The 23,042-nt window shown below is 48.2% G+C and overlaps 1 long non-coding RNA gene across 5 annotated transcripts in view; it reads right to left on the bottom strand.

The window, feature by feature from the left end:
* LOC110344286 (uncharacterized) overlaps nucleotides 1-12,842 on the bottom strand; it is a 343,104-nt gene extending 330,262 nt beyond the window's left edge. For 4 of the 5 annotated variants that reach the window (XR_015451670.1, XR_015451669.1, XR_015451671.1 and 1 more), the window contains exon 1: nucleotides 12,722-12,842. This is a non-coding gene — a long non-coding RNA (uncharacterized LOC110344286). Of the gene's footprint in view, nucleotides 1-5,961; nucleotides 6,149-12,721 lie in introns of all 5 variants that reach the window. The other variant, XR_015451672.1, reaches the window with a different exon arrangement.
* Between the last annotated feature and the right edge of the window lie 10,200 nt (nucleotides 12,843-23,042).

Below are 23,042 nucleotides of genomic sequence, written 5' to 3'. Positions count from 1 at the left end.
CTTGGTAAGACAAACCACATCTGATACAGAAAGAGAGAGAGGGGAGAGAGAGAGAGGATGATCAGCAGATTTATAACTCACCCAAACTGAAGTAGCCACTCACCAGTCCAGAACACACCCAGCTTTCTGTGTGACTCTGGGGGTTTCTGCCTATGTGACTGTGAGGTCCGTGGATAACCTGCCACACCCACGGTGACAAATGTGTGTGTATGTGTGTGTGCAACTCACTCACTTCATGACTTCGCTCCTGTGTTGTGCCCTTATTTTCATGCTCTGGGTTATATTTAACTCAAGTCATAATATTTGGGGGGTTGGAAGCCTGCTGTTTCTCCAAGAAAGGCATTTGAATATTCTCAGTTCCGGAGAATTCCAAGGGCTCTGGGAAGAGAGTGAGGCACTTGCCCCAGATTGGTCTGACACATCGTGGTCACGTGGACTCCATTAGCGATGACTGAGGCATTGAGCAGCAGCCTAGAGGAATGTTGTAGAAATGATGAAGAAGAGCCCTGAGTGATGTCAGCAGGAGCCTGATGCCTCTGGGTGTCCCAGGGCACTCGCCCCACACATCCCCATAGGGAGGGCAGCTCTAATTGACTATGTCACCTGCTTTGTCATCACCCCAGCTCTCCTACCCAGTGCCAATCTGATGGACTTGAGTCCCATGTAAGGTGAGACAAGGTATAACTCAGCTCACCCCACTTCTGTTAAGAAAAGAAAGCACATGGAGGGCCCCCGAATATTGAGAGTCACTGTGTTTCCCAAAGAAGCCCTGGCAAGATCTGCATTGGGCAACATACACATTGTCCATCAAGGGAAGAAACAAGCAAGAATAATATTATTTTACTCCTTACAGTACAAAGATATCCTTGGGGGCAGGTAGATTCACCTGTTTCCAGATTTTATGGACTCCCTGTATGGACATACTTTTAAATTCTGACTCTCTACATTGTCTGAAAATTCTTTCTATATTATATTACATATTACATTTCTTTCTTTCGTTTTTCTTTTTTTTCTTTTTTCTTTTTTTTTTTTTTGGTACCGGGGATCGAACTCGGGTCCTTGCACTTGCGCAGCAGGTGGCGAAATCACTGAGCTAAATCTCCGGTCCTGTAGTACATTTCTTGAGGACACTCAACTTTATTTCTTTCATGTCACTTCTCCAAGCATTGGGGGCCAGTATTCAAAATGCACTGAGGTGGGGCCTGTGAGTAGATGGAGACTGAGGTCAGGCAAGATGACAACACGGGTTTTATTATGGTGTCTAGACAAAGGCAGCTGTTGGTGTGAGAGGTGAGAAGGGCACAAACACTCTCCAATCCCCTGAGCAGCGGGAGCAGCTGGCTGAGATGTGCAGGGTATGCCAGGGGAACCCGTCCTACTGATGCCTTGCAGGATCTTGCCAGGTGGAAGCCACCAGGAGCCAGTCACTTGGGGAGGAGGAGGGGAGGGCTAGTCGGGCTAGTCGGGTCTCCCTCGAAGGCCACTGTCTCATCTCCAGCCTGAGCTTAAGCACTAAAACCAGAATTTGCTTCACATTCATAGGAACTGACATATGGTATAATTTTTTTTTAAAACTTTCAAGTTCCCTAGGCAGCTTTGACGTGAATATTAATACTAACATAATTTCATGATGATTAGAGAACACAATTAGGGGCTATTAATAATGACACAAATAATGACATTTAAGGCCTCATTTTAATTTGAGTAATATTCTGTCTGGTGGTATTTAAACAGCTCTGTCTAGCACAATTAGTATAGGGCTGGGGTGCAGACACTGCTCACAGAATCTGTCAGTCCATCTCACCAACTCACCTCTATGGAAAGGGAGAGTTAGGGACACACTGCCCCTTTCCTGAGAAATGCCCAGAGAGCACATTCTGCCCTACATGGCCACCAGGAAAGGTCGCTTGGATAGAAAGACCTGTGTGCAAATTTCAAGAGCAGAAACTGAGGATTGCTGGTGGCTAGAGCTCACTAAGCAGCCACTTGTTCCATCCTTGGGTATCACCCTTTCCCAAGATTCAGGCAGAGTGTAGGTTTCTATGTATATGAGTCAGCTTTTCATCACTGAGAACAATACCTGAGAAAAACAACTTAAAGGAGGAAAGATTTATTTTGGCTCGTGGTTTTGGAGGTCTCAGTCTGTTATTGACTGGTTCCATTGCTTTTAGGCCTGTGGTAAGGCAGAAACATCATGTTAGAAGGGTGTGGCGGAGCAAAAGGAATAAGCCCGAGAGGAAGGGGCAGGAACCAAACACAGTTCCCCAGGTGGTACCCCATGATCCACTCTCTAATTAGCCCCACCTCCTATTCCCATCACTTTCCGGTAATGCCATCTAGTTATGAATCCATCCACTGATGAAGTTACACCCCTCATGACCCAGTCACACTCCAAAAGCCCCGCCTCTGAACATGGCTGCACAATCAAACCCTCAATGAGTCTTTGGGGGAGACTTTGCACTGAAGCCGTAACACTGTGTTTCCCACGTCTCAGTCAAATCCTAATGGACCTGCAGCATGAGGCTTCCCACTGAGTCCCACCAGTCCCCCACTTTCTCCTTCAGTAGCGTTATTCTATATCCGTCAGAACACACAACTCCTGTTGTAATGATCCACGTTCTTGCCCACCTCCCCATCAAATGGCTCACTCTTTGATGGGTGGAAACTGGTCTCGTCTGCCTGTCTGCCTTTAAGTCCTCGGCTCACAAAGGATACAGCTTGCTCTCAATAATTGTTTGCTGGAGCCAGGCATGGTGGCACATGCCTGCAATCCCACCACTCGAGAGACTGAGGCAGGAGGATCACCATGAGTTTGAGGCCAGCCTGGGCTACATAGTGAGTCTGGAGCCAGCCTGAACTACTTAGGCACATCCTGTCTCAAAAAACCAAAAATAAATAAATAAATGTATGTTTCCTGAGTGACTTAATGGCTAAATGACTACAGGCTCTGCCTTCAAGTCTCTAGAGCAGAGAAGAAAAACTGAAACAACAAACTTCCTGATAATGAGGATTGAAATAAAGAAAGAAGGGGCAGGGGAATGGAAGGAGGACAGGGGGAGAAGATGGAGGAGAAGAAACGCAATTGTTGAGCATTTGTCATGTGTCAGCACGTGATGTACTTAACGCTCACTGTCTTCTTTCATCCTTGCAAAAATCCTGTGAGATATATACTGTTACTGTTCTCATTTCACCAATGGTGAAACTCAAGTTCAGAGAGGTTAGTCATCTGCCTGGTCACACAGCAGTATATGGCTACGCCAGCCCTCAAAGCCACCTCTGTCTGAATCCAAAGCCCCAAGTTCCAACCATGCACTATACAAGCACAGGTGGCTGAGGGGAACTGAGACCATGTGGGATGCTTATGTCCCAAGAGGGAGCAGCTACCTGCCAATGGACATCATAGATGAGGCAGCCTATTGATGTCCCTCCCACCTAAGGATCCTTCCGGGTGGGTCTGCAGTGAGAGAAATGGAATCTGCTGGCCACAGGCCAGCACAGGGAGCCCTGGAGCTGATGAGGGCTGGAAGCCTGCCCCCTGGAATGGGTGGCACTGGACACGCCTGAGGACAGGGTTGGGAGGCAGCCAAGTCCATCCAGGCTGACGGTGTTTTGGCAGAGGCCAGTGAGGCTGCGGAGGGCAGGGCAGGGCCTGTGAGCAGTGGGGAAAGCTAAGTGGAACCCCTTCTGGGTAATTGACTCTGTCTGCCCATAGGACCCCTGCCAAGCCCAGGCAGGACCCAGCCTGACATGCTGCAACCTGTCTGGAGTGTGCTGGTTGACAGCAGCTGATAATTCTGTTCAAAGATTCTCCCCTCTAGTTGCAAGCCTCCTTTTGTCTGAATCCCTGATATGTAACTCGGGGAACCATCTGAAGCTATGCCAAGGACAGCCATGGTGGCTGCCACAATGTGGTCAGCAGGTAAAGTGGCACTGAATAGAGGACAGAGGCCTGGGGGAGGAATCCAGGCTGAGCCTCCCTATCCAGCAGCAGCCACCTTGGTGCAGCACGATGCCAACGACCACACCCGACAATGCTACATGCACACTATCAGCCAGAGGCATAGATTTCAGAAGAGCACCGAGACCTCCGTGAGGGGATGCTTATGGCAACAGAACACACTTGACAGCCCCAGAGCTGGTCACTCATTGGTTTTTTTCCCCCACAACAAAGCACTTGTTTTCAATAGCGACTATTATCACCCAAATTCTTGACTGTTTTTTGACAGTCCACACGGTGTAGGGATGCTGCCTGCCCATCCTTCACAGTCAGCCCACCCCAGGGGAACAGCAGAAAACACTGCCTGCTTTGACAGGGACCCAAGGTCAAGAGGACCTGGCCATTTCGAGAAGCAGCTATAATTGGAATCCAAGGGACACAGGAGAGGGCACATGGACATGGGACTTCCTGGGACCCAGCGGGGGGCAAAGAAACAGAGAACCAAGTCCAGTGCAAGACCAGCTGCCTTCCCCAGTGTCCTCACTGGGTTCTATGGTTGCTTCTCACTCTTGTTTAACACATATTACAACCAACTTCGCCTCTCCCACCCCATCACCTGTGACCTTTCCCAGTACTACTGAGCTCTGTGGCTGACCCTGTATCCTTCCAGCCCAGAGAAGTCTAAAGAAATCTAAAATTTAAAGCCAAATCACTACAGTCAGAAGTAGAGTGACAACACTGGCTTCTACATCCTCAGGGCTTTGCACATCCCTCTACAGAAGGACCAGCATTACCAGGCAAGGTTATGTCCTTCGACACTCTTGTGTACACTATTACAACAGGCTCCTAACATCTGGGCCTTCTATCTCTCCTCTGTTACCCCTCGTTATACACACCATTATTGGAATTCAATTCTCAAAAGGTAAAGATTACACTCAACACTTAATGAAGGGCTTACCATGTGCCAGGCACTTTTCTAAGTACTCCTCATGTTTTAATTGTGTGACCTTTACAACAACTCCACGCAGACAGTACTGTTTATCATTCCCATTTTACAGACAAGGCAAGTGAAGCACAGAGAAAATAAATAATTTACTCAAGTGTATATAGCCCAAGGTTACAGTTTGCCCAAGGATAGAGCCAGGAATCAAAATTACTACTCATTCATAAGTGAAGAGTAGCAATGATCACATTATATTTACTCTTCACTCAAGAGAGGTCTGCTGACCTCTCTCCCACTGTTAAGTCCCACCTGCTTCAAATATCTGTTCTAACATCCTTCCTGCCTTACATGCAACACAAAGGGCCGCTTCTTCTCAAGTACTTTTGCCACCCACTACCACCTACCTCAAATCCTCCCTTCTCATTGCCCTCTCCCGGCCAAAAGCCAGTGTCTGCCCTCTTTAAACTCACTTTCACAAAGCCACTTGTCCTGCTGGTAAGACCACAGGCAGGTCTGAGACAGACAGAGTTGTCATGCTCTCTCATTCCTGGCTGTGTCACCTCAAGAAAGCAAATTCACCCCTCTGAACATCAGCTGTCACTGCCTGGGGAAAAAGAGTTCTTACTTGCAGGAGTTGTTATCAGGATGAAAGGAGATCATCTGGGAAAGCACCAGGCTCCTAAGGCATTCTCGGTCAAGGTCAACATGCTCTTCAGCTTCCTCCTGCACAACACTGATCACTGTCTCCCAGCACTTAGCTGTCAGAGTCCTCCAGGAAACTGAGTTACTCAGTGCAAGTGTTATGTCCTGATAGTCTCTAGCATCCCCTAAATACCTATACTTTACTACCTGTTAAACACTGTTGATGCTCAACAAATGTCTTTTGTATGAATTTATCCATTAAATGTATTTATTTAAGGGTCTGACCAGTGTCAGGATGTTACAGAGGGCATCCACCTCTCTCTATGTACCAAAGAAACCAGACAGATGACTTCTGAGTTCCCATCAACATGAGAGCCTAGAACTCAAACCATCCCCTCCCTAGGAAGAAGTTGTGCAAAACACAGAGCTCTCTGCCTACCTTACACTTTTCGAGACCAGCAATATCAACTTGAGGTCACACTGACTCTTCAAATCCATTTCTTCCTCCTCACATTTTCCTCCTCCCAATCATTTTTTTCCAGGGGTCTGGCATTTCTAGTCCACACCAGGAGGCTGAAGTTCTCTGGCAGCCCCAAACCATGGCCTCCACTGGTGGAGAAGTCAAACTGGCAAATAGAAATGTCACTCAATCATTTCCCAGCGCTTTCCTCTCGTTGCCCTTCCCCACTGAATATAATGAGAAATTCTTTTTGCCCAAATATTGTTTGAATTTCAAATACACAATTTCCCTGGGGGTGACTAGATGAAAAGAGAAATCTGGTTTGCAACATAAGACCTCCATGCAGAAGTTGCATTGAGCAAGCACTGAAACTAAATTTTTATTGAGCTCCTTGAAATGACAGGAGCACATCAAGGCAACCAAGCTCCTTTCCCACTGTGGCGTGCTTAAATTATTTTAAGTGAACACCAAGGAAGCATCCCTCAAGGGGTGAGAAAAGAAGGGAAGGATTTTAAACGCAGTGAGCAATATGATAAGTCTGTTCATGGCGTCTAACCTATTCTTTAAAGCAGCCTGGCACCAGCCTTTCCATGCTCATCTCTGGGCAGCTCTGACTGTCCACAGGTGTGGCTGGGTTCTGAACTTGGAGGGAGGGTCTTTCAAGCCCCTAGCACAGTGATGGTGAACCTTTCAGGATGAGTCCCCAAACTGCAACCCAAAACCCACTTATTTCTCTCAAAGTGTCATCAGTGCAATTAAACCTGAATTCTGAGGTTTTAGCTTAGAAAAGACAATTCATACATTGACATCTTTTGTCTTAAAAGAAAAATAACACTTGTGCCATCCGTTTGCCTCCACTGCTCTAGAGGAATGACCCTCAACCCCCCTGACTCCATAAAAATCACCTAGAGTATTTTAGGGAAAAGATACTAATGTCTAGATCCTACCCTGGACAAATTAGTCTCCTTGTGTAAGACCCAGAGCTCAGAATTTTATTAGATGCTTTCAGATATTTCAAAGGTGCAACCAAGGTAAGATATATACATAAATTTGCAGTATGTGACCTCCCTGAAATGGCAGGCAAATTTGTATATACATGAAAATGTGTTTGGCTGGGATATGGAGTATAACTTTCAGATAATTCTTAGAAGTATCCACAACCTAAAACAGGCTTTAATAGATCTACAGCTTGGTTAGTCAGGTTCCTTCCAGCTGGAAAACAATATGCTCCCAACATTTCACTTTTAAGGGTTAGTTGTAATGGACAGACAAAAGGCAGATCTCTGGGTCCTGAAAGAACAACCTTTGTGGGGGTCATGAGGTGAGAGGTCCATAAACACTGGTGGGAGTAAAAGACCCACTGAGAAATAATGAGGCATTCTTGCAGGAAAAAACTGGGCACTTGGTGGGATTTGTTATTTCAGCAGTCCTGCCTGTAACTCAGCTGACAGCTGTGCCCAGCTTGGCCTCTGAAGCTGGACATCAGAAGCCAAGTCCATAGAGAATGGTGATTGCCCAGGATTGCCTATTCTGGGAGCTCCATCACTGTATCTGAGCCATGAGCTCCATATAACTGGCCTGAGAATCAGCTTGCAAGTGTGAGTTGCAAGGAGTTGCTGGAGGGAGGCAGATGGGGAAGGGCTAATAAAAAAGGAAGGGTCCAAGTCCCTGTAGAGTTCCCCAAGACTAAAGAGACCTCTTAGAGCCTGCAGAACTTGATCCAATGAAGGGGAGGGGTGCTTAAGTCTTGTGAAAACATCTAAAGAGGTCTTTAAAGGAAAAGATCAGGGTAAGGAGAGAAAATGAGCCATTCCTCAGCTATTCTCTTATGATGATCACTTGCAGCACCTATGCCTGCCCAAGGGCCTGGCTGGGTCTCAGAATCTGGGCTCTGACAGCACAGAGCCACCCCTGCCTATATAGCACTACCCTTGCCAAAAAGCAAGAGGCCAGGCTTGGGGCTTCCTAGATCCACGGTCAGCTGCCTAAGTGCTCAGTCATGCTCATGAATGGGCCCCCTCTTCCTCTCTTTTCAGCCCTGCGCTCTAATTTGTCCTCCCCTTTGATAACCAACTCCAAACACATTCAGCTGAGGCCGGGCCATCAGTGCACAAAGGCCTGTGCTCTCTCGGCTGAATGCAGCACTTCACTCTTGGGGGGATTTCTATAGAAGGCAAAATCCACCAAACAAGCTATTACACTTAAATCAGACAATGCCCGAGGTGGCAGCGAGGAGACCAGCGTTAATGACTCAGCTAGCAGCGGGCTTCTCTATTTTGAAGCTCTACCCCAGCATGGGAGAGCAACCCGCTGCCCTTCCCAGCCTCTGCCAGATCCCTCTCCTCCTGCTCTGGGACTAGAAAGGTGACCCTGTGTCTGCTGGCTCTGAATCCTGAGTGCTGATTCCCCCTAGGCCCACTCTACAGACTCCTGATTCCCTCTCTGCTCAGGAATAAGAACAGAGCAGTGAACACCCTTCTCTCACCTTCATTCTAAAGACGAAGAAACCATGGTAACTGTTGAAAGTCACAGAGTCAGCTGGTGACAGAGCCAGGACTAGAACCCTGGTCTCTCATCTCATTCATTTAATGCAAGAACTATTATTAATTAGATGATGTACATAAAGTATATAGCATAGTTTCTGGCATACAAATACACTCAATGAATGTCAGCTGTTGTTATTTGTTATCTGGCAGTGTCATCATTTTTGTGTAGTTCATTCTTTTGTCCATGGAATGCTTATTATGAGACAGGCAGTCTGCAGGTTGCCTGCCATAAGACAGTGAACATGAACATACCACAGCCCTGCCCTCTGGAGCTTACTTTCTAGTGATTTCAACAGCAATGGCAGTAGTGGGGGGGGGGGTAGCAGAGGGTAAGTACAGGGTTTTTTTAGAAGCTAGAGGTAGCGCTAATCCAGACCTGGGGCTCAGTGACAAGAAACTAGGATCTCAACTGAGACTGAAGGAACAAGAAACTAGGATCTCAACTGAGACTGAAGGATAAGTCAAAGTTAACCAGGTGAAGAGCAGTAGGAATGAGGGGATAGGCTGTCTACATAATTTTCTAGACAAAGGGAATAATCAAATGTGCAAAGGGGAAAAAGGAAAGCAAAGACAAATGGAGACAAGATGCATCTAAGGAAAGGGAAAAAGGATGTCAGTGTGCTAGAACATGTAGTAAGATGGGGTGAAGATGGGGTGCTGCCTGGAAGGAGGCCAATGGCCATGAGACCTGGAGCAAGACAAACAGGCACAAGTCATCAAATGAATAATGTAGGAAGCCATGGAAAGGAGCCAGGACTTTAAGCTGAGAAACAAAGGATGATCCATGGACATGCTAAAGATTAGAAGACCTGTTATGAGAATGGGTAGGCAGCAGCAAGAACAGCTAGCAGGTTAGCCACCAGTTCAGCACTTGACCTATGTTCCATTTCAACACATTATTTGGCTGTCATCTTGAGTCACCAAATAAGTCCCTCCATTAACAGAACTGATGGAGGGGGAAATAAGCTGAAAGAAGAGAGCAGAAGAACAGAACAATGGCTTTCCCCCAGCCACTTGGGTCATTACCCAAAATGCCTGAAGCACCCATAGTGAGATGAAGATCTTATCCACCAACCAGATATGTGACCTTGGGCAACCTCCATTTCCCCATCTGTACAAGGACATTTACTAAGTAATTGGTAAGCTGCCTTGCAGTCCTTACATTCTGTTTTCATTACTTGAAATATATAGCCTATATTTTTTTATTCTAAGATGCCTTGTTTTGCACTTTAATGTTTGTAAAACTAGGTTTCACAGTGGTTCTCAACTTATAATAGAGCAAATGCAGCTCATCAAAATCAAATATCCTATGCAATGATCAAAGATACTTCCTCTTTTGGGTTGTCATTCAGTCCACGAAAGGCCTGCCTCTGACAGCAGCCAGGAAAAGCTGGGTAGGAGCTGCACTGCAGAGCAGCTTCAGCCTCTCCTGGCTACCTGTGTGGACCCTACTCTTCAGGAAATCCTCTTTCACAGGCCCTTTGCCTCAGGCCTGCAAGAAGGACATTCTGCAAACAGTCACAATAATCTTGCCTTATCCAATAGCTACAGCAGTTACTAAAGTAGAGACCAAAGTTACAAGGGTATTTGGGAAAGTGAACAACAACAAAAAAAGGAAAAGAACAAATTCAGACTGTGGTGGGAGAAGGAAAAAACCAGTTCCGAGCTGTTTTTGGCTGAAAAACGCTCTCCATCCATGGCTTTAAAACGCAAGCAGCATAGCATCCAGAGGCTCACAGCTGCATGGAACAATTCAAAAATTGCCTTGTTGGACTACAACGTGCCAATTTTTCAAATCTAGAGCCATTTTTACTATTACAGTGTGTGCAGCCTAAGCCCAGAGAATTTTCTTCTGGGAGGGAAAATTGATACTGAGGTTACCATTAACCCCCATCATCTCAGCATGCCCCACTCCAAAACTATTCTTGGGAACCAAGGGTGCTAGAAGAAGCTATAGAGGCCCATGGTGAGATTGGTACCCAACATCACAGGTGCTAACGGCCAAAGTCCATTAGCCCCGTGTCTTGGAAGGGTATGAAAGTAAGTAGGACAGAGAGGGAAAGGGAGAGGCAGCGCAGAAAGATCTGGGAATCAGCTTTCCTGGGAATTCCTAAGCTCTGAATGTTTACCTGCATACCACACTTCATTTGGGTGGACTGGGAACTTGCATGGATAACAGGAACTCAGACTAACACCTGTGTAGACCTGAGTCCTCACCCATGCTGCCTTCTGCAGCACAGCCTGGAGCCGGGTGGAGGGTTCTCCAGCAGCTGGCTTGGAAGCTGCCCCTGTCATCCCATTCTTGTACCCAGCTGCACAAGACCCAGATCTTTCAGATGCAGAAGAATAAGGCAGCTGGTTTTGTCTACCCCAGGTGCTCCATATGGAAAACCACTCCAATTCACTGAACACAATTAAGAGCCCGCAGCCTTTACCATGCAGTGTGCTATGACCTCCATCTTCCCAGCCCACCAGCCCAGCTGAGAATTCAGGAAAAGAAAGACAACTCTGGACAAAGAGGGGACCAGGTGACTGAGGAGAGTTGCCCATTTGCTGATCTCACGAGCATCATTTTTCTGTATCCTGATGATACAGCGGTAAGCACTCTGAATCCAGAAAGCCCAAGGCTAACTTCTGGCTCTGCCACTTGAACCCTGGACTAGTAACTTACTAGTCTGTGAGCCTCTTTTTCTTTTCTGATAGCCTGGAAGCAAAAATAAATACCAACAATGTTGTTGTCAATATTAAATTAGATAATATAGGAAAGTAACATACAGTGCTCAATAAATTGCATGTGCATGCGCACACACACACTTACATATGCCACTGTCCCTGTCACCAAAATGTTCTGCCCAGATGTGCCTTCATATTTAGATATTTAAAGAAGTAATGAGTTTGACTCTATAGTATATATTAAAGTTTATGTACAAACACACAGCAACCTGGCATCCATTCTAAAATGTCTCTCTATTGTTCATGGAATGACACAGCCTCCTTCTCCTTGGTAGAGGAGTTTGCTTCAGAGTCTGGGTACTGTGCCTACATTGTTGGCCAGCTCTGAACTTCAAAGTTCCCCTTCTCTTCCTATCCCATTCCTGTCCCTCCTCCAGCGCCACCATCCTCTCTAGGGACAGCTCACAAGCTGTCCTCCTCTCCTTTCTGGAGTGTCTTCTAAGGAGTGCAGCGGAGGAAGATCTCAAAGGAGCTAGAACTGGAGTAGGGAAGGGCCGTGGGCATTCAAAGCACTATGGCAGGCTGGGCGCTGTGCTAGGCACAGAGGCACTGGATGAGCAAGACTCTTCCCAGCGGGCCCCCTAGAGGTTGCCTTGAGAGCGGAGGCAAATGACGTACACAAAGCTCATTAGGGTAGTAAACTGGTGAGAGGACAGGCGCACCAGTGAGGCGGCACAGATGGGAGTCACGCGGAAGGAGGCCCGCGGAGAGGTACCCCCAGGAGCCTCGAGGTGGTTGCTCCAGTGCCAGCACACCCTGGGAAGTTGACCTCTCTTAGTCACCGGGCGACTGGTGCAGGAGGGGAGGGTAGTGCAGGGCTAAATGCTGACGGGAAGTCCCTGTCAACACAATGTTCCGCCTGGCCGGGCCTTCATATATAAAGATATTTAATGAATTAGTTAATTAATGAGAGGAGTTTGATTGATAGATCATATGGAGCTCACAGCAGGGTGAGTCTGACCCCGATAAGGCCGCCTCGGCTGCAATCCGTCCCCCTCATTGGTCGAGAGAGTGCGGTCGCTGCGGCAATTTGCATGCATTTAATGTAGCTCTTTAATAGGATGTAATGTTAGCGAAAGCCAAAAGCGCAGCAGCTGTAACTTAAAAGACAGCCCCATTACTGCAAGCCTTATAATTAGGGTAAGAGGGAGACTCGGTCTGCCATATGTTAAACTCTTTTGAGGTTAATAGCTCTGTAAGATTTTTGCAATTTAAAAAAATTGCACTTGAAGGATGATGGCAAGGCTCATCAATGAGGCGCCTCTGCACCCAAGGGAAGGGAAGGAGGATCCCATATCCCCAGAGCCCCCCCCTGCCCCGGGAAAGGGCAAGGTGGCCTCTCTCCTGCCACAAGCCGCGCAGTCTCCCCTCCTCCTCCCTACTCTGCACCAGCTCTTCCCACCCCAGCTCCATTAGCGCAGAGCTGCCCTTGCACTTCGCGGAATCGCACCTCGCCCCACCTGCAGCGCGCAGCTTCCTCAGGTCCAAGGATCCGGTCCCGGGAGGGTGGCCCCAGGCGCGCGCGCACTCAGGGCCGGGAGAAGCACTGCGCGTGCTTACCTTGCAAAGTCTGGCAACTCCAGAGCAATTACGGGTCCCCGCAGGTTATCTGGAGCTGATTGCACAGCGGGCCCGAATCAGGGAACACACAGCAGGCGCTCCCCCACCCCAGGGCGGGGGGGGGGGTGTGTGCCTGGAATTTGCTTGGTAATTACCTGGCACGGGGCCTTGCGGGTGTTTGTCCCCTCTGTGACCGAGCCCATGTGGCAAGAGGGACGCGAGTTCTGTGTGCGGTGGAGTTCTGGGCTCGAGGAAACTGATGCCAACACGTGGGCCCCGGAGGGCTGCCCCTGCACTCCAACTGCCCTGGGACAAGTAACTGGAAGGCCTGGATCACATTCAGCTAGAGGAGCCCAGCTGCACCCGCCCAGCCTCTGGTGCCTTTCTCAAGACTCCCTCCCCAGCGGCCCAGGCTGGGGGTTTGGGGGTGGAAGAGGGGGTGCTGGGAGAGTCGCTGCAGAAACGGGAGCCGGCTCTGGAGATTGGAGCAGCCTCCCCCTGCACGGTCCCCTCCCACGGTCTGCGCTCGGCCGGGAGAGGTGCAGAGCTGCACTCGCGGCAGATTCTCTCCCCAAGGAGCTCTCCTTCTCACACACACACACACACACACAGCACCCACACCCCCACACCCCCGCCCCCGCTCCCCCCGCGCTTCCCGGACAAGCGCGTAGGTGTCCGACCAAATTTCTGATGACAGACACTCCAGACAAAACAACAACAGGGGAAAAAAAATCCCTCTTACTTTTTTTTAAGGGGGGCTCTTGTTAGAAGAAAATTACAGGGCCGATAAAATGACTGCTAATTGCACAATTATCTGATTATCTCTGGTACCAAAAATACATAAGATCCTTTGCCCCTCCCAGCCACTAAAAGAATTCTCAGGGACACCTCTTGGTGAAGAGACATCTATCTTCCCAAACCCAGAGGGACCGAGGCATAGAAGGAAAGGAGATGTGTGCACCAAGAAAATATAGGCAGTTTGACGCACTAGCAGGAAAAGGTTTGGGCAGAATGAGGACCAAAGGAGGGGAGAGAGTGGTAGCAGCTGAGTATTCTTGTGAACTACGTTCATTAGAACTAAATGGCTTTAAGAGATCACTTAATCCAGCATTATCCTGTTTCATGGGTGTGACCCATAGAGGTTAGGCTGCTTACCGGTACAATGATTTGGGAGTCGGAAGGATGGATGGGATGGGGGTGCACTGATGGAGGGAAGATGGGGGCTGGTCACATTTGGGCTCTGTTCTAATCCCTCACTGCCTTTCTGGGACTCAGATTATGGTTTGTTTTCATGGCCAAGATGAAAAACAAAAAATAAACAAATATCTCTGTATTTGACATCTTGATTTAAAATGCCACTTACTACTAGCTGCTAAAAGTAGACCAAGCTATAAGTGGTGGGAGGCTGAGCTAGGAAGATCACAAGTTCAAGCCCAGACAATTTAGTGACTTAGCAAGACCCTGTCTCAAAATAAAGTAAAATAATAAAAGAGGCTGCAGATGTAGCTCAGTGTGAAGAACTTTGGTTCGATCTACTCCCCACCAAAAGTGGACCCAACTCCAATAGCTAATTTTTGTTCGTGCTTTATGATCTATGAAGCACTCCCACCTGCTTTTTCTCATACTTCTCGTACTTACCCTGTTCTTTCATTATCCCCATTTTAAATGGGTTTAACTAACACTTCAAAAATGTAAAGAATTCCCAAGGCCTCAGGACTTGTCATGGGAACACCTGTAATTCAAAGCACTGTATCTCAGAGCCTTTCTTGAGGACAGAAGCCAGGACTTGAGGGATTGCTCTGCAAGGACTGACAACATGGAAATAAGGTGCTGAAGCTAGGTTTCATGATTTTCTTTACACTCATTATTTTTGTAGGTCAATGGCTCAGGCTCTTTTTCCGCTTGGATGTGGCCCAATCATCTGGAGCTATTTTCCCACGGGAAGTCACTTCACTTAGTGCACCAGCCTGAAATGTCACTTTCAAGTCACCAAGGACACCTCAGCTCCTTGATGGAAGAGGTGCTGGCAGGCTGGATGCAGAGTCCACACTACTTCCTGTTCTCCCTGCCTTAGTCTTATCAACCAATCGGGATTAGGAGTGAGACTTCAACCTTGCTCTCCCTCTTCCCAGCTGCCACAGTTAGGGCAGGAAGGAGTTCAGAGGCTCCATCTCCATGATCCTTGGGAGTGCCCTGCTGAGCTGAGGACCACTATAGCTTTCCAGAGACTTCTTGGCAGTCCAAGCCATTGCTCCATAATCACCATGTCCCCACCAGGTGCTCTCCTGCAGAGTAGCGATGGTTGCTTCAGAATTATCGTCCACGGATCAATATCAAGCCGATTACCGGGCCTTGCACACACCCAGCAGGGCTCACTCTGGAGGCATGTGGAGATGCATGCAGGAACACGGGTTCCCTTCATTAAGGCAGCTGGGCTCCGGGTGAGAGCAGCTTAGGGCTGGAGACTCCCAGGACTGGCAGACAGGTACTGTGGAGTCAGGGCTCTGAACAGAGGATATGTGAGGAGGACCTGGATGAATTGCCTCAGAGTGTCTTTCAGAGGAAGGGAGGCTGACCCAGGCCTCATCCCTCATCTAGCCAGCTCCCAGCATCTTTTCCTCTACAAGTTAGTGAAAAGTAAACAAACCGAGGTTTCCCATCAACTGCCCCTTGATAGGCGCTCCCTTGGGCCAAAGAGGTCAATGCTCAGTCAAGCAGGATGTGTGAGGCCAGAGCAGGCAACAAGCCATAGGTTAGGGCCTGGGCCTGGGCTGTAGGGAAACTTCCCTGAGACTCCAGCCCTCCAGTATCATCAGCTCTGCCCTGTGATCCAAATGCTGAAGTGGTTCCAGCGCCTGCCTCACAGGCACAAGGTCCCGAGTTCGATGCCCAATACCAAAAAAAAAAAAAAAGAAAATACTTATTGGACACTTATTACCAAATTGACATGCAAAAATAATATTTACATTTTAAATTATTATTAAAATAACCCTTCTCACTATATTTAATATAATATTATTGACCAGTTTATTCTAGGCATCTTGCTAAGCACTTGACATTTGTTATCTCATTTGAGCAACTAAGCACAATCCTTCTATTATCCTCATTTTACAGATGATAAAGCTAAGGCTCAAAGAGGGTAAGTGATCTGCCCTAGTTACACAGTGAAAAATGGAGGAGGTGCTAAGGTCTGTTTGACTCCAAACCCTTGTCCTACTCCACTACGTCTCCTTTCATGCTACCCTCACCCTTTTCTTTTTCATTCCTGTCTCTGAGACCAAACTAAATGGCCCAACCAAGGAGACAGGAGCGTCAGCCAAGGTCACCCAGAGCTGGAGCCCTTTGGAGGCTGCACAATTCTGCTCCTCCCTGAAAGCTACCCGTCCTTAGCCCATCTGCTCGCCTACTCGCAGCCCCACTCTGAGCCCCACATACAGATGCTGGTGTAGTCACAGCACCAGGATCGGTCCCTGGGAAAGAGGGCTCATAAAACCTTACGGCAGTTTTATAAGGTATTCTTAGCTTTTACAGGTGTGCTGGGCGGCTGAAGCCCACGAGCAGCAAAGTGCCTTGGGCGATGGGCGGCCCTGTGGACCTAGAATGGTGGGAACAGCTGCAGGGAAGACAGCACTACTACTTAGCTGCCTGCTTGGAGTAGAGGCAAAAGGAAGGAGCATGTCTTCAGCTCCTGCCAGTTTAAAAACCCTTCCATACTGGCCGCCCAGCAGGTGACTTAGGTAGACTTTCAGGGCCACACAGGAGGAACTTAGCATAGAGAGATTGCCTAGACCAGTGAGGGCGAACCTTTTAGAGCTTTCAATGATGCAAACAGCCTGCTGAAGTACACATGCCATAGGTTCGTCACCACTGTGACGTGAGGGCCCATCTGGGCCTTGGGTGCAAGCTTGCGTTCCTGAATTCAGATCTGGAGCTCTGCTGCTGGGATTGGCTGGCATGGTACCTACTCTCAGTGACCTCAGCTATATCCACTACAGAGACAGCTCCCAGGCAAAGTCCTCCTCAGGACGAAGCAGAGTCACATGAAGGTATGACTGTCTTCCCTCCTTGGGTCTCAGTCCAGGCTCCTTCTATCACCAGCATGTCACAAAGAAGCCTGGGGATTTCTTGCCGGTCTGTGTGCTGGAATCCTAGCTCAACTTCCTCACTTCCCTCGTAGTCCTTCCTCCTCCTCTCTGCAAGCTGTCCCATCAGTCACTTTCTGTGCATAACCCAGGTCAGCACCAGAAAACAGGCTCAGAGCTCAAAACTCCAGCTGCTCGGCCCACTATACTCACAACCCCACTTTATTTATTTGAATCACTTTTGAATTCTTAATCTCATACCAGCAAAGTGGATCTTATTGCCCCTATGTTACAGTTGAAGAAACAAGCTCAGAGCAATTGAGCAATTTTGCACATATCACACAGTAATGACTCGGAGAAGTAGAATCGGAGCCAAGAGTCTTGACTCAACTCCATCTCTCTCTCCCTTCCCTTAGGTGAGTTTCAGAGAGTCCTCAGCTGCACTTTACTCTTCACTTTGGCAGTGCGTCTATGACTTTCCTGCTTTTGTCCTCCCTACTTGGAAGCCAAGCTGATTTCCTTTGCTACTTTGGCCCAAAGTGGACGGAGCTTGTGGATTTGGAAGTGTGTGGCTGGGTGGTCATCCACCTCCTAGATCTCACTGCACCGAGACCAGGACCCAGATAATTCCCCCTGTGCTGGTGGACCTTCCATCTTTGTGTCACCAATTTCAGGAGACATGGTGACCTTCTGACTTTGTCCAGGACCTTATGCACTAAACTAACATGTCTTTTCTTGCAGGACCACATCCATCTTGCTCTTTCTCACAGGCTTTCTATGAGGCTTTTCCAGGCTGCTCCTTCTTGGCATCCTGAGATCCCATTGTATAATGATCCTGGTCCTGTGCTATTCTAGTCCCTCCCACCCCTGGAGCCCCATCTCCCACTGTGCTTTGCTTCCTGCCTCTTGCCCATCACTGCCACTGCCTGCATCCTCCCTAAGGCCCCCTGCATCTTACCTGCCACCCGAGATGCTCCTCCACACCTGGGCTCCTCCCTGCCTGGAAGGCCTTCCCAGGCCTGCTGGTCTACCAAACACCTACTCCTCTGTTCAAGGCACCCTCACCTAAGGGAAGGGCACCGCTCAGCTCTTCTTGCCTCTCTGCAAAGCCTTTCCTGATGTGCACCTTCTCTCCTGCCAGAAACCTGACCTCCCTATTCTGCTCAAGGAGCTCTAGCCCTTATTACAGAACTTGGTCTGAGAGCATTTTGAGAGCAAAGACACTGTTGTCCCTCTCTTGTCACAGAGCCTAAAACACTGTACACACTCCACATGCACTCACTGAATCCATGAACATTGGAACGTGAGAGGTTGGCTGTGTGCAAGTAGAAAGAGAAGAAAATCGTACCACCACAGAGCTTAAATCTTCACCCAAGTCCACTCTTGGAGGCTGGGGCAAGAAGATTATAAATTTGTACCCACCCTAGGCAGCTTAGTGACTTAGCAAGAACTTGTCTCAAAATAAAACATTTTGTTAAAAGAGCTGGGGATGTAGCTTAGGTGCAAGGTCCCTGGGCTCAATCCCTAGTACAGAAAAAAAGAGAAGGGGAGGAGAGGGAAGGGAGGGGAGGGGAAGGGAAGGGACAGGAAGGAAATTCTGGTACAGACTACAACAGGCGTTGCCCTACAGCAGGAGTCCAGTTATGCTAAGTGAGATAAGCCAGGCAGCAAAGGATACATATCATATGATTCCACATGTGTAAAGTAACAAGAGTAGTAGAATACACAGTGACACAAAGCAGAAAGGTGGTTGCCAGGGACCGGAGCAGGGGGAATGGGGACTTGGTGTCCTTCAGGTGCAGAGCTTCAGTTTGGGCAGATGGAAAGAGCTTTGAAGATGGGTAGTGGCTGCAAATATCATGAACACTGAGCTGCACACTAAAAAGTAATAAAAGTGGAGCATTTGATGTGGTGTGTGTTATGTCAGAATAAAAATATTGAAAAATATTCTTCCCTGTATGTCTGGGTCTTAGAGAGGTGTGAGTGCTGTGGGAAGCTTGAGGTGCTCTTTGGGCTCACTTGGTTTATGGGAAGAAGAAGTGCTGAGGGCAGGAGGGAGAGCTGAGGGGACAAAGTGGAACAGTATTGGACCTAGAACGCATCCAGGGCCAGGAGGCGCCCTTTCCTGGAAGTTTGCACTGCAACAAGCTAGTCAAACTTTTCACAGAGCATGGTGCTAGGGACTTGGTCATCTCAGTAAAAGGAGGAATTGGGATCATTTAGGCAACGTGTGCCCCAGCCTGCGACTTCCTCCTTTTCCTCTTTAGAGTGAACAGAGAGAAGGAAATGACTAATATTTATGCTTGCAATGCTCACTGATTCTCCATAGCAACCCTGTGAAGTAAGAATTATAACTTCTGAGCTAAAGCAGCTAACACTCAGAAAGGTCCTTTCAGTTGCCCAAAGTCACAGAGTCATTTATTCACAGCTGCTAGAGGCTTCCCTAGCAGCAAGCAGTTGAGTAGGACAGAGCCCTTGTCTGACACAGAAAAAGATGCCAGAGAGAATATTGTGAATCTACAGATTGATGGGCATGTGCCTGGGCTGCACTGGGGCAGAGAGGAAGGTTTGCTACTCAGGCCTGGGACATTTCAAGAAGGTCCCTGAAGAAAGGGAAGATTCCTGGTGTGTGTGTGGGGGGGTGGTTGGAGGGTGTCTTCAGTTATCCCTAAAGCACTCAGGGGAGTGTAGCAGCGTGCACCTACCCACAATTACAGAACATGAAGTCTCAAGTCATCCTGCCCTTCCCTTCCCCAGCACAGCCAGTGAAAAGTCACATCTGACCCCTCCCTCACAGAACAGTGTTTGAGAGACACACATAGACACATTTTATTCCTTAACTTGCACAAAAGTGCAGCTGTTTGTCAATTTGCAGGCTTTGCTTTTCTCGGCTGCCTTGCTGTGTATGCCCCACACAACCTTTGGCCCTGGAGGATGCTGGGAAACTAAAATGACAGCAGCTTCCTTGCCCTGAACCTTGACCTCCTACTGCACCACCCAGCATGCCTCTTCTGCAACCCTGAAGTGGATGGCCAAGGTGCTGGTGGGAAGCAGGTAAGCTGTAGTGCAGAAGGACCAAGGAGTGGGGTAGCATGACATCAATCTCTCTTCAGCAGCACGAGCTAGAAGAAGGACCCACATTTAGGGAGGGAACCACAAACGCAGGCTGATTGCAAAGAATGCTTCACATGTGTAGCTTCTGCCAGGAAAGTCTGACTACAAAAATTTAAGTCAGTGGAGGGCTTGTTTATTGAGCGTCTATTATTTGTACTTTCTCACTACGAGTTTTGGGATTTTCAGTGGTAGCTACAGCCTAGAGGCCCAAATAACTAAAACACAGGACAAATAAAAATGTCAAGAGATGCATCTGAAATGCTCCCACAGTCCCAGGGCAGAGTGAGGTGCTCAAACCCTGGCACCATCTCCAGCCAGCCAGTCTGTAGAAGCTGAGTTTCCAGGAGAGTTGGGAGCAGATTGAATCGATGACAGGAACCATTATTCTTCTAAGATAAACAAGGCTATGGCCATAGACTGACTACACTTGCCCAGGCAGCAGCTGAGGCTATCCCAAGCCTTGGAACTGGAAAGAAGGAAGACATTGATACTCCAGCCAGTTTGGAAAACACAAACCAGTCGGGCTTCAGGATGAGAAAGGTCTGAGTCCAATCTTGACTGTTTCACTTCATATCCCTGTAACCTTGGGAATATATTCAGTCTCTCTGAGCCTAGGGGTCTCCACTTGTAATATGAGAATGACAATCCTTCCATCACAGGGTTGTTATAAAGATGAAAGAGGTGCATGTGAATAAACCTTCTAGCATAGACCCAGTCTATAGTAAGCATCCTGTCAATAACAGCTGGTATCAATAGCCTTACGATCATTAGTGTTATTATCTTTAACTAAGACTTACTTGGGTGTTCCTTTTTTTGTTTGGTATTCATGTAGGCCATGTCTAGCAGTCTCCCAGTACTGCTAATTTCTGAGCATGGGATTTTGCTCAGTGCAAAGGCCTTGGGTTCAATCCACAGTAATGCAAAAAAACAAACAAAAAAAAGTGATAACCATTAAAAGTAAAAATGAAGATAATTAAGAAAAATTTTGAAGCCAACTTATTACCTCAAAGGTAAAATCCATAAGCTTCTGTGCTTGTCTCAGGCACTCCCTAACGCCAACCCATTGCCTGAGGGAAAGGAAAAGGGACTATTGTGTTTGCCCTGAGGCTCCCCCTTGGTGTTCCTAGACCTTCGCCTCCCATCCAGATGAGGAGAAGAGCTAAACAGTCCCCTGAGAGGGCTCCATTCAGGAATCCTGAGCCTAATGCCCTGGAGGAGCCACCCCTCAGCAGACTGGCTGCAGTACTGCCTCCTCAACAAGCCAGCCCAGCAACTCCCAATGGGAGAAGGGAAGATGCCAGGCTGGGAATGCGGCTTGGGTCCCAAGCCTCACCCCATCACCCCTTGACCTGTCCCCATTCCCGTTCCTCTCTGGAAGCCTCCTCAGAAGCTGACTCGCAGGACAGCTGCCCTCCCCTTGCACAGTGGCTGCTTGGTATTCACACCATGTCATCCTTGCCCATCTCCATTTGCAAAAGTCTCTTTTTGACCTCTCTGTGTGTCTCTCAGTTGCCTGTGTGCGGGGAGGGAGTGGAGGGGAAGGGAGAGAGATGTCTCAGCATTTACCTAATTAGTAGTAATTAGAAGGCAGGGCCCGGCTGCTCTCCTCACAGCTGCAAGGAAGGACAGAGCCGGCTGGAGAGGAGCTGCTAAATGGGCATTGGACACACCATCTGAGAGGGCTGCGGCCCCACTCCTGCCTCTGGCTCTGGCTTCACTAGCCTGCTGTGGACGTGCTGCTCCTCATTCTTCCTACAGCCACTCTTCTCAGGCATCATCTCTGCAGTTTGCCTTTGATGCTCAGCCTCCAGAGCAGCAGCCATGGATTAAGCCAACCAGGCCACATTCTGGCTGGTTGCCCCACTACCACTGCCCTATAGAGGCTTGGTTCCCACAGCAACCCAAGCCACCGCCTGCAGGAGAGTATGGCTGTCAGGAATGGGCATGCTGCCTTCCCAGAGCACCAGTTTTGTCCCTAGTAACCCCTGAGCCACTGTGGTCTGGTGGAACGATCTCCACAAAGTGGAGCAGCTGTGCCTCTCACCATCCTCTCTGGTTGGGTCACAGTTTCTTTTCTGCTCCCTTGAGCCCAGACAGTAGGTCTAGAACAGCAATAGAGCCTCCAGTGATGGCCTCTCCAGTGGTTGGCGTGTCTCTCCTTCCTTAGTCTCTTGTCCCAGTAGGTGGAGTGGAATTGAGAGGCCATTTTTATTGGAGCTTGGCCTGCCCTGACCTCAGCATTAGGCACCAGCTGCTTGGTACTGTTCATCCTGTTGATGCTTATTAATGATTCTGATTAACCTCTATGGAGATCCATTATCTCTAAGCCAGGGAATATACTATTAATTCCCATCTGTGTCAGATTACTTACAGTTAGTGGTTGGTACTTTTCCATGGTCTCACAACACATCTTAATCAGATGGTGAGTGGGTTTAATTAGCCGAAGTATAGGTTTTATTTTTTTTATTCATATAACTACTTAATCTAATGGAAGCCTATTATCTGTGGCTTTTTTCCCATGCATAATTATTGCTGTTTTTAATTGATAGTGCATCAGGGGTTGCAGCTACAATATGGCAGCTGGAACACAAAGTCGCCTTTCCCCAGAATGAAGGTTGAGAAAATGAGTTGTCAGTGAGGCATCAGATTTCTTGTTTTCATTGAGATGTGAGCTCCCATGTGGAAGCTGCTGGCTCCTGCCAAAAGAAAGAAAATGTGGTTCTCAGCTGGGCGACCCCTGGGGTTCACTGCTGCAAAATGCCCTTCCGGACCCCTGGGGCTGAAGCCAAATCGGGAACAGCTGGGAAAGATAGCTATTTGTCAATCCAACCAGATCCTAAGCAACCCCAGGGCAGGGACCTGGTCTTTTTCTTGTTCTGCTTCCTCCATCCCACGGACTCTGCCTGGAACAGACTTACATACTCTGTTTATTCTTCATGTACATGCTTTGGATTGAACTTGGAGATGAGATGGTATAGGAACCCCCTACTCTTGCAGAAAGTGATTTGTTTTGAACATGAAAAAT

Source organism: Heterocephalus glaber, unplaced genomic scaffold (assembly GCF_053883595.1).
Source record: "Heterocephalus glaber isolate CG9 unplaced genomic scaffold, H.glaber_assembly_v1.0 deba00001429, whole genome shotgun sequence".
NCBI lineage: Eukaryota > Metazoa > Chordata > Mammalia > Rodentia > Bathyergidae > Heterocephalus > Heterocephalus glaber.
This window is presented reverse-complemented; position numbering and strand designations above follow the sequence as displayed.